This window comes from Pongo pygmaeus, chromosome 14, assembly GCF_028885625.2.
Source record: "Pongo pygmaeus isolate AG05252 chromosome 14, NHGRI_mPonPyg2-v2.0_pri, whole genome shotgun sequence".
Classification (NCBI taxonomy): Eukaryota; Metazoa; Chordata; class Mammalia; order Primates; family Hominidae; genus Pongo; species Pongo pygmaeus.
The window spans coordinates 77727694-77740318 of NC_072387.2; positions in this window are offsets into that span (position 1 = coordinate 77727694).

Here is a 12625-nt window from a genome sequence, read left to right on the forward strand (position 1 = left end):
TTTCCTTTGAAATATAATTTTATCCAAGAATAATTTCCATCACTTTTTCTATTAATTTAAATATGTTGTAATATTTACTTGTACATAGAGGACAACTATATAATCAGTGGCAAGAACTTAGATAAAGAACTTCCAGGATAAGTGATTCTATCTGGATTTACAGGACACAGATGCTTTGAGCAATGCTATCTTTGCACTGCAGACACTAGCTAGGTCAATCTCAGTGGCAAAGTATGTGAGAAGAAAGACTGGATAAAAAGGTAATATCATCCCTAACTTAATCAGTCTTCCATGGTGAGCAACTAAGCTTGTAACTGCTATTCAGAAAGATGTTCATTAAGGTTTCTGACGTGTCCTTCACCTTGCAGGAGACAGCCCAGTTTATCGGATTGCTTAAATTAACAGGCAGGATGTTCTTTGCAATACCTTTCAACTGAAGCTTATTATACTTACTCTTTGCCAGCCAGGAGGGGTATTCTGACTGTGAAATATGCTTTTTATATGTGAAACCCAGGGTCACTTTTATGTTTCCATTTGTAAATGTATTTTGGACATATTATGGGATGTCTATGGAATTTGGGAGGTTAAGTTTTTAAAATGTAGCTCTGTGGTGCTAAAACCAGGGACAAGTAGAGAAGCATTTTGATATGTTTCCAAGTCTGAATGATTTAAATAATATATCAGGAAGAACAATATCAATCAGAATTACCCTTAAATCTATAAGATAGCAGCATTTGGTATATGAAATATCATTCTTGGTGTAAATGAAAGTTATGAATGTATATTCAAATGTAGGGGTGTGTACGAAGAGAAAATAGGCGGTTAAATAAAGGATCAGCTTTCAAACTACAATAGTAGCAGCTTTTTCCCATATTACCAGAAATAAGATGTAGTACTATTATATACTGTATCTTTTGCCCTAACAGAGCAAATTCAAGATTCTATCCTAAACTGTCCTCTGGTAACCATGATTAATAGTGTGTCATTCTTTCAGCCACCTTCCATTCATTAACTATGTATGTATATATATTTTGTACGAGTGTGTCCATTGTCCTGGGCACTGGGCATTGTGGGGGGAATAGAAAGAAGAAAGATGCATGCATTCAGTCCATAGTGAGTCTAAGAAGGTAGGTAAGAAAATTGCTCTTTTTCATTCTCTCAGAAAGGCCTTTCCTTAACTTAACTGCTTTCCTCATTGGCTTGGTCTCCATAGTGATTCATTTTGCTGTAAGAAGTAGACAATTATAGACAATTATGAAAAATATGAATACTGTGGTCTCTGAGTCTGCATTTGAATCCCATGTCTGCAAATTCTTATCTGTGTGATCTTGGGCAATTGAATTGAAATTGTCTGTTAAAAGCTCTGTCAGTATCCAACTTCAGATCAACTTTGCCTGCATCTCACCGTTCCATATTTAAAAACCTACAATACTGTTAGTTAAAACTAAAACTTTAGAAGAAAATGTGAGGAATATGTGAAACACCATGTTAAAAATATTTATAAAGTAATTTTTCTGGCTGCCAGTTGCTATAGAGGCTGTAGCTCACCATGAAATGATACTTTATTCTCTCACCTGATGTAACAGCTAAAAATACAAGTATGCCTATTACTATTACAAATAAGGAGGAATGTTTAGATACTTTAAAAGTAGTTTCTGTATAACAAAAGTGAAATTTTTTTCTTGCTCTTCTGATATCCAGAAAAAACTTATTTCCACGTTATTTATTCTAAATGTAAATATATGAATTCATACTTAAAGTATGGTAAAATGTAATAATTGGACTTAAAACAGTCTATTATAATTATAAAATGCATATTTGCTAAAACATTAATTTTAGATACACGAAATGCTTTTTTTGCTGTATTTTGCTACATGAAAAAAACCTGTTGAAGAAATTACATATTTTCCTGTTCTCTTTTTAAAATTTTTTTGAGACAGAGTCCGAGTGGCACAATCTCAGCTGATTGCAACCTCCACCTTCTGGGTTCAAGCCATTCTCATACCTCACCCTCCATAGTAGCTGGGATTACTGGCATGTGCCACCATGCCAGGCTCTTTTTTTGTTTATTTATTTTTATTTTTAGTAAAGATGAGGTTTTGCCATATTGGCCAGGCTGGTCTAGAACTCCTAGCCTCAAGTGATCCGCCCCCTTGGCCTCCCAAAGTGCTGGGATTACAGGTGTGAACCACCGCACCTGGCCACTGTTGTTCTTTAATCCATGCTTTTGAAGTAGGTGGTGAGAATTATTATAATTCAATACAGAAGAAAATGACTTGAAAAATTATCATGCTTATATTGTTCATTAGAGAAGTAATATGTCGACCCTTAATAGAAAGTAAGAATTTTATCTGTTGAAATAAATATGATTTTTACAGTAAAGACAAGCATAAAAGCTAAAATTATGAAATATATGTCTACTATTTATACTAAAATGTGCTTAGTTATAATTTCAAAGCAATTATGGAATTGTTTAATGAAGTATAACATAGACCGCAGCCAAGTGCTATTTCTTAAATAGTTAACCTCTTGACATATCCTGCATTCTCCTTTAAAACCTTCATACTTTTTGCAAATTCTCATTGAATAAAATTCTTCAAATGTTTTCCAAAATAAATAGTAAAAAAAAAAATTTCAGTAAAATTAAAACCAAAGATGTGCCATTTTATGGATTGTTAAGGTAGTATCAAAATTATTTTAATTATGAGTGTATTTCCATTTTCTTGCTATGAAATATTCAAGAAGTACACATCCTCAATGTCAACTGTAGACATTTCTAACATTAAAAATATTATTTTTGATGAATTTTGATGATATATTTTTAGAAATATTTTTGATATTTTAACAGTGACTTTACAACTCTTTAAAAACAAACAAACACCATATGAAAGCTAATACTGATGCTAAGGGAAAACCTATACTTTTCTTCCAGAAACATCCATCTGATATTCAAGATTGTGTGCAATATATTTTTACTATATATATTTAATTAGTTTTGCTAGATAATTCTTGTATGTACAATGTCATATATACATTTAAGATAAGGATAAATTGAAATTTAACAGACTATCATACATATAACAGAAGCTCCATCAAGAGCATGGTTAAAGCAACATAAATGTCAAACAATGTCTGTAATCATATTAGCAAATTTATAATAGTTTACTTAAGGTATGACATGGGAAATTACTCATAGAACTATCACAAAATAAATGACAGTTACAAATTGAAGCAAACTCGGGAGTGCAATATAAAAGCAACCTCCGTATCAAATAAAGTACTTAATGGCATTTAGATAATGAATACAAAACAATGCTAAATATTCCTTTCAAAGCCAATCTGGAATCATGAGACTTGAAATTTTATTTGTATGATATCAGAATCTGTGTAACAAACTCATTATATACTTTAAAAATAGCTAATTCATTACCATGATGCAAAAATAGTGTGTGTTGTTAGATTGACAACTAGAAGAATTTTCCAAAATATCTATCTTCTGTAGCATTAAGTCATTTCTCATGGACATTCTGAATCTCTGATACACAGTGATGTGGGGGAAAGTGAAGACATATCATCAAATCAGGTAAAATGTAAGACCTAAAACAATAAAAACACTAGAAGAAAACTTAGGAAATACCATCTGGACATCAGCCTTAGCAAAGAATGTATGACTAAGTCCCCAAAAACAATTGCAACCAAAACAAAAATTGACAAGTGCAACCTAAATAAACTAAAGAGCTTCTTCACAGCAAAAGAAACTACCAATAAACAGACAACCTACAGAATAGGAGAAATTATTTGCAAACTATGCATCTGACAAAGGTCTAATATCAAGAATCTAAAAGGAACTTAAATCAGCAAGCAGAAAACAAACAACCTCATTAAAAATGGGCAAAGAACCTGAACAAACACTTCTCAGAAGAAAACATTCTTACGGCCAACAAATACATGAAAAAAGCCTCATCACAGATCATCAGAGGATGGCAAATTAAAACCACAAGGAGATACCATCTCACACCAGTCAGAATGGCTAAAACTAAAAAATCAAAAACATAGCAGATGCTGGCAAGGTTGTGGAGAAAAGAGAATACTTATAACACTGCTGGTGGGAATGTAAATTAGTTCAGCCACTGTGGAAAGCAGTGTGTAGATTTCTCAAAGTCATTAAAACAGAACTACCATTCAACTTAGCATCTCACTATTGTGTGTATACCCTAAGGAAAATACATTATTCTACCAAAAAGACGTGCACTCGTATGTTCATCACAACACTGTTTCATGATAGCAAAGATGTGGAATCAACCAACATTCCCATCAATGGTGAACTGGAAAAAGAAAATAGTGTACAAGATTCACCAAGGTTAAAATGAAGGAAAAAATGTTAAGGGCAGCTAGAAAGAAAGGTTGGGTTACCCACAAAGGGAAGCCCATCAGACTAACAGCAGATGTCTCTGCAGAAACCCTACAAGCCAGAAGAGATGGGGGCCAATATTCAAAATTCTTAAAAAAATTTTCAACCCACAATTTCATATCCAGCCAAACTAAGCTTCATAAGTGACAGAGAAATAAAATTCTTTACAGACAAGCAAATGCTGAGGGATTCTGTCACCACCAGGCCTGCCTTACAAGAGCTCCTGAAGGAAGCTCTAAATATGGAAAGGAAAAACCAGTACCAGCCACTGCAGGAAAAACACAAAATGTAAAGATCACTGACACTATGAAGAAACTGCATCAACAAATGGGCAAAACAACCAGTTAGCATCATAATGACAAGATCAAATTCACACATAACAATATTAACCTTAAATGTAAATGGGCTAAATGCCCCAATTAAAAGGCACAGACTGGCAAATTGGGTAGAGTCAGGACCCATCAGTGTGCAAAGAGACCTAGCTCATGTGGAAATGAGAGGTGACAATGTGCTAGCAGCCCTTGCTCACTCTCAGTGCCTCCTCAGCCTCGGCGTCCATTCTGGCCACACTTGAGGAGCCCCTTCAGCCCATTGCTGCACTGTGGGAGACCCTCTCTGGGCTGGCTGAGGCCAGAGCTGGCTCCCTCTGCTTGCGGGGAGGTGTGGAGGGAGAGGCGCAGGCAGGAACTGGGGCTGCATGCAGGGCTCACAGGCCAACGTGAATTCCAGGTGGATGCAGGATCAGTGGGCCCTGCACTCGGAGTGGCCAGCTGGCGCTGCCAGCCCCAGGCAGTGAGGGGCTTAGCACCCGGGCCAGCAGCTGCAGAGGGTGTGCCAGGTCCTCCAGCACTGCCGGCCTGCCCACACCTTGCTCGAATTCTCGTGGGGCCTCAGCCACCTCCCCACAGGGCAGGGCTCAGGACCTACAGCCCACCATGCCCAAGCTCCCCCCAACCCCCGTGGGTTTCCACGCATCCCGAGCCTCCCCAACAGGCACCGCACCCTGCTCCACAGTGCCCAGTCTGATTGACTACCCAAGGGCTGAGGAGTGCGGGCGCATGGCGCGGGACTGGCTGGCAGTTTGACCCGTGGCCCTGACGCGGAATCCACTAGGCAAAGCCAGCTGGGCTCCTGAGTTGGGTGGGGACTTGGAGAACTTTTATGTCTAGCTGGAAGATTGTATGTGCACCAATCAGTGCTCTGTGTCTAGCTCAAGGTTTGTAAACACACCAATCAGCACTGTGTGTCTAGCTCAAGGTCTGTAAATGCACCAATCAGTGCTCTGTGTCTAGCTAATCTGGTGGGGACTTGGAGAACTTTTATGCCTAACTAAATGATTGTAAATGCACCAATCAGCACTCTGTGTCTAGCTCAGGGATTATAAATGCACCAATCAGTACTCTGTCAAAATGGACCAATCAGCTCTCTGTAAAATGAACCAATCAGTTCTCTGTAAAATGCACCAATCAGCAGGATGTGCGTGGGACCAGATAAAGAAATAAAAGCAGGCTGCCCGAACCGGCAGCAGCAACCCACTCGGGTCCCCTTCCACATTGTGGAAGCTTTGTTCTTTCGCTCTTTACAATAAATCTTGCTGCTGTGCACTCTTTGGGTCCATGCTGCCTTTATGAGCTCTAACACTCACTACGAAGGTCTGCAGCTTCACTCCTGAAGCCAGCAAAACCACAAACCCACCGGGAGAATGAACAAGTCCAGATGGGCCTCCTTTAAGAGCTGTAACACTCTCTGCGAAGGTCTGCAGCTTCACTCCTGAAGTCAGCGAGACCACGAACCCACCAGAAGGAATAAACTCTGGACACATCTGAACATCTGAAGGGACAAACTCCAGACACACCATCTTTAAGAATTGTAACACTCACCGCGAGCATCCGCAGCTTCATTCTTGAAGTCAGCGAGACCAAGAACCCACCAATTCTGGACACAGAAAGTCACACATAGGCTCAAAATAAAGGGATGGAGGAAGATCTACCAAGCAAAGGGAAAGAAAAAAAAAAAAGCAGGGGTTGCAATCCTAGTCTCTGATAAAACAGACTTTAAACCAACAAAGATCAAAAAGACATGGAAGCTTATTATATAATGGTAAAGGGATCAATGCAACAAGAAGAGCTAACTATCCTAAATATATATGTACCCAATACAGGAGCACCCAGATTCATAAAGCAAGTTTTTAGAGACCTACAAAGCGACTCAGAGTCCCACACAATAATCACAGGAGACTTTAAAACCCCACTGTCAATAGTAGACAGATTAACGAGAGAAAATTAACAAGGCTATTCAGGACTTGAACTCAGCTCTGGACCAAGTGGACCTAATAGACACCTCCACAACTCTCCACCCCAAATAAACAGACTATACATTCTAATCAGCACCACATACCACTTATTCTAAAATAGGCCACATAATTGGAAGTAAAACACTCCTCAGCAACTGCAAAAGAATGGAAATCATAACAGCCTCTCAGACCACAGGGCAATCAAATTAGAACTCAGGATTAAGAAACTCATGTCCAGGCACGGTGGCTCACACCTGTAATCCTAGCACTTTGGGAGGCCAAGGCAGGCAGATCATGAGGTCAGGAGATTGAGACCATCCTGACCAACATGGTGAAACCTTGCCTCTACTAAAATACAAAAAAGCAGCTGGGTGTGGTGGTGCACACCTGTAGTCCCAGCTAGGCAGGGGAATCACTTGATCCAGGGAGGCGGAGGTTGAAGTGAGATGAGATGGCACCACTGCACTGCAGCCTGGTGACAGAGCAAGACTCTGTCTAAAAAAAAAAAAAACAAAAAAAAAAGGAACTCACTCAAAACCGCACAAATACACAGAAACTGAACAAATTCCTGAATTACTACTGGGTAAATTATGAAATTAAGGCAGAAATAAATAAGTTATTTGAAGCCAGTGAGAACAAAGACACAATATATCAGAATCTCTGGGACACAGCTAAAGCAATGTTTAGAGGGAAATTTATAGCACTAAATGCCTACAAGAGAAAGTGGGAAAGAACTAAAATCGACACCCTAACATCAAAATTCAAAGAACTAGAGAAGCAAGAGCAAACAAATTCAAAAGCTAGCAGAAGACAAGAAATGACTAATATCAGAGCAGAGCTGAAGGAGATAGAGACACGAAAAACCCTTCAAAAAATCAGTGAATCATGGAGATGGTTTTTTGAAAAGATTAACAAAATAGATAGCCCACTAGCCAGACTAATAAAGAAGTAAAGAGAGAAGAATCAAATAGACATGTAAAAAAATGATAAAGGGGAGATCATCACTGATCCCACAGAAATGCAAACTACCATCAGCAAATACTGTAAACACCACTATGCAAATAAACTAGAAAATCTAGAGGAAATGGATATATTCCTGGACACATACACCCTTCCAGGAGTAAATCAGGAGGAAGTCAAATCTCTGAATAGACCAATAATAAGGTCTTAAAATGAGGCAGTAATTAATAGCCTATCAACCAAAAAAAAAAAAAAAAGCCCAGGACCGGACAGATTTACATCTGAATTCTACCAGAGGTACAAGGAGGAGCTGGTACCATTCCTTCTGAAACGATTCCAAACAACAGAAAAAGAGGGACTCCTCCCTAACTCCTTTTATGAGTCCTGCATCATCCTGATACCAAAACCTGATAGAGACACAACAAAAAAAAAGAAAATTTCAGGCCAATATCCCTGATGAACATCGATGCAAAAATCCTCAGTAAAATACTGGCAAACAGAATCCAGCAGCACATTAAAAGGCTTATCCAGCATAATCAAGTTGGCTTCCTCCCTGGGATGCAAGGATTGCATATGATTGACATGTGCAAGTCAATCAACGTAATCCATCACATAAACAGAACCAATGACAAAAACCACATGATTATCTCAATAGATGCAGAAAAGGCCTTTGATAAATTTCAGCACCCCTTCATGCTAAAAACTCTCAATAAACTAGGTATGGATGGAACGTATCTCAAAATAATAAGAGCTAGTTATGACAAACCCACAACCAATATCATACTGAATGGGCAAAAGCTGGAAGCATTCCCTTTGAAAACCGGCACAAAACAAGGATGCCCTCTCTCACCACTCCTATTCAACATAGTATTGGAAGTTCTAGCCAGGCAATCAGGCAAGAGAAATAAATAAAAAGTATTCAACTAGAAAAAGAGGAAGTCAAATAATCTCTGTTTGCAGATGACATGATTATATATTTAGAAAACCCCATCATCTCAGCCCAAAATCTCCTTAAGCTGATAAGCAACTTCAGCAAAGTCTCAGGATACAAAATCAATGTGCAAAAATCACAAGCATTCCTATACACCAATAACAGATAAACAGAGAGCCAAATCATGAATGAACTCCCATTCACAATTACTACAAAGAGAATAAAATACCTAGCAATACAACTTACAAGGCATGTGAAGGACCTCTTCAAGGAGAACTACAAACCATTGCTCAAGGAAACAAGAGAGGACACAAACAAATGGAAGAACATTCCATGCTCATGGATAGGAAGAATCAATATCATGAAAATGGTCATACTGCCCAAAGTAACTTATAGATTCAATGCTGTTCCCATCAAGCTACCACTGAGTTTCTTCATAGAATTAGAAAAAACTACTTTAAATTTCATATGGAACCAAAAAAGAGCCTGTACAGGCAAGACAATCCTAAGCAAAAAGAATCACGCTACCTGACTTCAAACTATACTACAAGGCTACAGTAACCAAAACAGCATGGTACTGGTACCAAAACAGATATATTGACTAATGGAATGGAACAGAGGCCTCAGAAATAACACCATCATCTACAACTATCTGATCTTTGACAAACCTGATGAAAACAAGCAATGAGGAAAGGATTCCCTGTTTAATAAATGGTGTTGGGAAAACTGGCTAGCCATATGCAGAAAACTGGAACTGGACCCCTTCCTTACACCTTATACAAAAATTAACTCAAGATGGATTAAAGATTTAAACATAAGACCTAAAAACATAAAAACCTTAGAAGACAACCTAGACAATACCATTCAGGACATAGGCATGGGCAAATACTTCATGACTAAAATACCAAAAGCGATTGCAACAAAGCCAAAATTGACAAATGGGATCTAATTAAATTAAAGAGCTTCTGCACAGCAAAAGAAACTATCATTAGAGTGAACAGGCAGCCTACAGAATGGGAGAAAATTTTTGCCATCTATCCATCTGACAAAGGGCTAATATCCAGAATCTACAAGGAACTAAAACAAATTTACAAGAAAAAACAACCCCATCAAAAAGTTGGCGAAGGATATAAACAGATATTTCACAAAAGAAGACATTTATGTGGCCAAAAAACATATGAAAACAAGCTCTTCATCACTGGTCATTAGAGAAATGCAAATCAAGCCCACAGTGAGATACTATCTCATGCCAGTTAGAATGGCGATCAGTAAAACGTCAGGAAACAACAGATGCTGGAGAGGATGTGGAGAAATAGGAACGCTTTTACACTGTTGTGGGAGTGTAACTTAGTTCAACCATTGTAGAAGACAGTGTGGCAACTCCTCAATGATCTAGAACTAGACATACCATTTGACCCAGCAATCCTATTACTGGGTATATACCCAAAGGATCATAAATCATTCTATTATAAAGACACATGCACATGAAGGTTTATTGTGGCACTATTCACAATAGCAAAGACTTGGAACCAACCCAAATGCCCCTCATTGTCAGACTGGATAAAGAAAATGTAGCACATATACAGCATGGAATTCTATGCAGCCATAAAAAAGAATGAGTTCATGTCCCTTGCAGGGACATGGATGAAGCTAGAAACCGTCATTCTCAGCAGACCAACACAGGAACAGAAAATCAAACACCACATGTTCTCACTCATAAATGGGAGTTGAAGAATGAGAACATAGGGGCACAGGAAGGGGAACATCACACACACTGGGGCTTGTTGGGGAGTGGAGGTAAAGGGGAGGGATAGCATTAGGAGAAATACCTAATGTAGATGACGGGTTGATGGGTGTAGCAAACCACCATGGCACATGTATGACTATGTAACAAACCTGCATGGTCTGCACATGTATTCCAGAACTTAAAGTGTAATAATAGAAAATAGGGTACAAATACATCATGGAATACTAAGCCACCATAAAGCAGATAAAATCAGGTCCTTTGCAGCAACATGGATGCATCTGGAGGCCATTATCCTAAGTGAACTAAAGCAGGAACAGAAAACCAAATACCACATGTTCTCACTTATAAGTGGGTGCTAGACATTGAATAGACATAGGCATGAAAAGGTAACAATAGACACTGGGGACTGCTTGACGAGGGAGGGTGGGGAAGCCTCTGTGGGTTAGAAGGCTATCTATTCAATACTGTGCTCACTACCTTGGTTACGGGATCATTCATATATCAAGCCTTAGAAACACACAATTTACCCGTGTAACAAACCTGCACATGTATGCCCTGAACCTAACAGGAAAAAAATCAAATATGAAAATTAGATATTCCAAAATACTTCTGTCTAAGTAATCAAAATATACTCTTATAATACATTTTGTGTTTTGAATGCAAATGAAAATATTTCTGTTGCAATCATATTCTCGACATTTTAGCATTTTGTTGTTTGATTTCTGTTTCAATCTCCAAGTAATATTTTGGGGATTGAAGTGCAACTTTTTGATATTTCACAATCTGAAGCAAATACATATAATAGATACTAAAATTGATATTATGATATTTAGTGATTGTTATTTAGTTTCCCAAGTCCAGAAGATAGTAAAAAGATGGGAAAATAAGAATGTATTAGTATAATGTGTACTCCAGTATGCCCCTGCCTGAAAGGGTTGATATCATATATATGTTTATCAATTCAAATGTAATCACATGCTTATATATATGAACGTATGTTCTGTTTTTGTTTCAAAAATTAGTCAAAAAAACAATTTTAAGCTATCTGCAAGAGATGTGCAAAAGTAAAAATGCAAATATTTTTATTAATATTTAAATCAGTATTTTTGTAGATGTGCATTGAATCAGATTGAATATGCATCTCATGAAGATTTTCCTGAAACTTATTTCTGTTCACTAAATACAACCCCTGTGTTTCCTCTTTATGACCAACCATAATTATATTATAAATCTTATAATTCTTTGTGTGCATGACTTGTTAGGGTCATCGGCTATGTTTCTACTATTTCTGTGTCCAGTGAATGACATTGAAATAATCTCAATTGTTAACTTCATGAATGATAAATAAAAAAGGTTGTTTTCATGTAACTTTTGGAGAATTAAGGAGAACTGTATAATAATACCAGAGAAAGAAAAACAGTTGAAAATGAAATGTTATAGGTTGGCAACTTTTATCTCAAATCCAATTTAATAAGTTCAAGTTTCCAGAAAAATGAAGAACAGCATTTGAGAGATATGAAAGTAAAAACATACCCGTGTCAGTTTGACTCCTCATTAATCTGAGAATATAAAAGATTTTACAAGATCAAAGAACATTCTTTCCTTTTTAAATCAATATGCTTTTATTTTAAACTTTTTCGTAAGTAATTTTACAATTGCTGAAAAATAAAAGAGCCTCAATGAATTCCTGCATACCCTTTACCTGTTTTCCTGAATGTTCCTAAAAATACCTAGCAATGATATTACCAAAGTGATAAAGTATTGCTGTTAATATACCATTAATTAAACTATAGACTTTATTTGGATTTCGCCAGATTCCCCACTACCGTTTTTTTTTTTTTTTTTTTTTTTTCTAATCCAGTATCCAACTCAGGATATTATAGTGTGCTTAGTTGTTTGAATACACCGAAAAGGTGGTGGACTCTAGTCTTCACCAGTCTACGACAGTTTCTTAGTCTTTCACTGGTTTTTATTACCTTGACACTTTTGAATAGCATTGATTATTTTGTATAACTCTCTTTATTTAGATTTGTGCTGTATTTTTCTCATTAGACTGGAGTTTTTTATTTTGTTTTTTTGAAATTCACACAGAAGAAATATCTTTCTCATTAAATGATAGAAGAAGGAGCATGATGTCATTAATTTTAATAGTGGTGCTAACTTGATCACATGGCTAACAGGATGTTATGGTTTGAATGTATGTGTCCCTCCAAATTTTGTATGTTGGAACTTAACCCCCGAGGTAATGGCAGTAAGACATAAGGCCCATGGGAAGTGATTAGT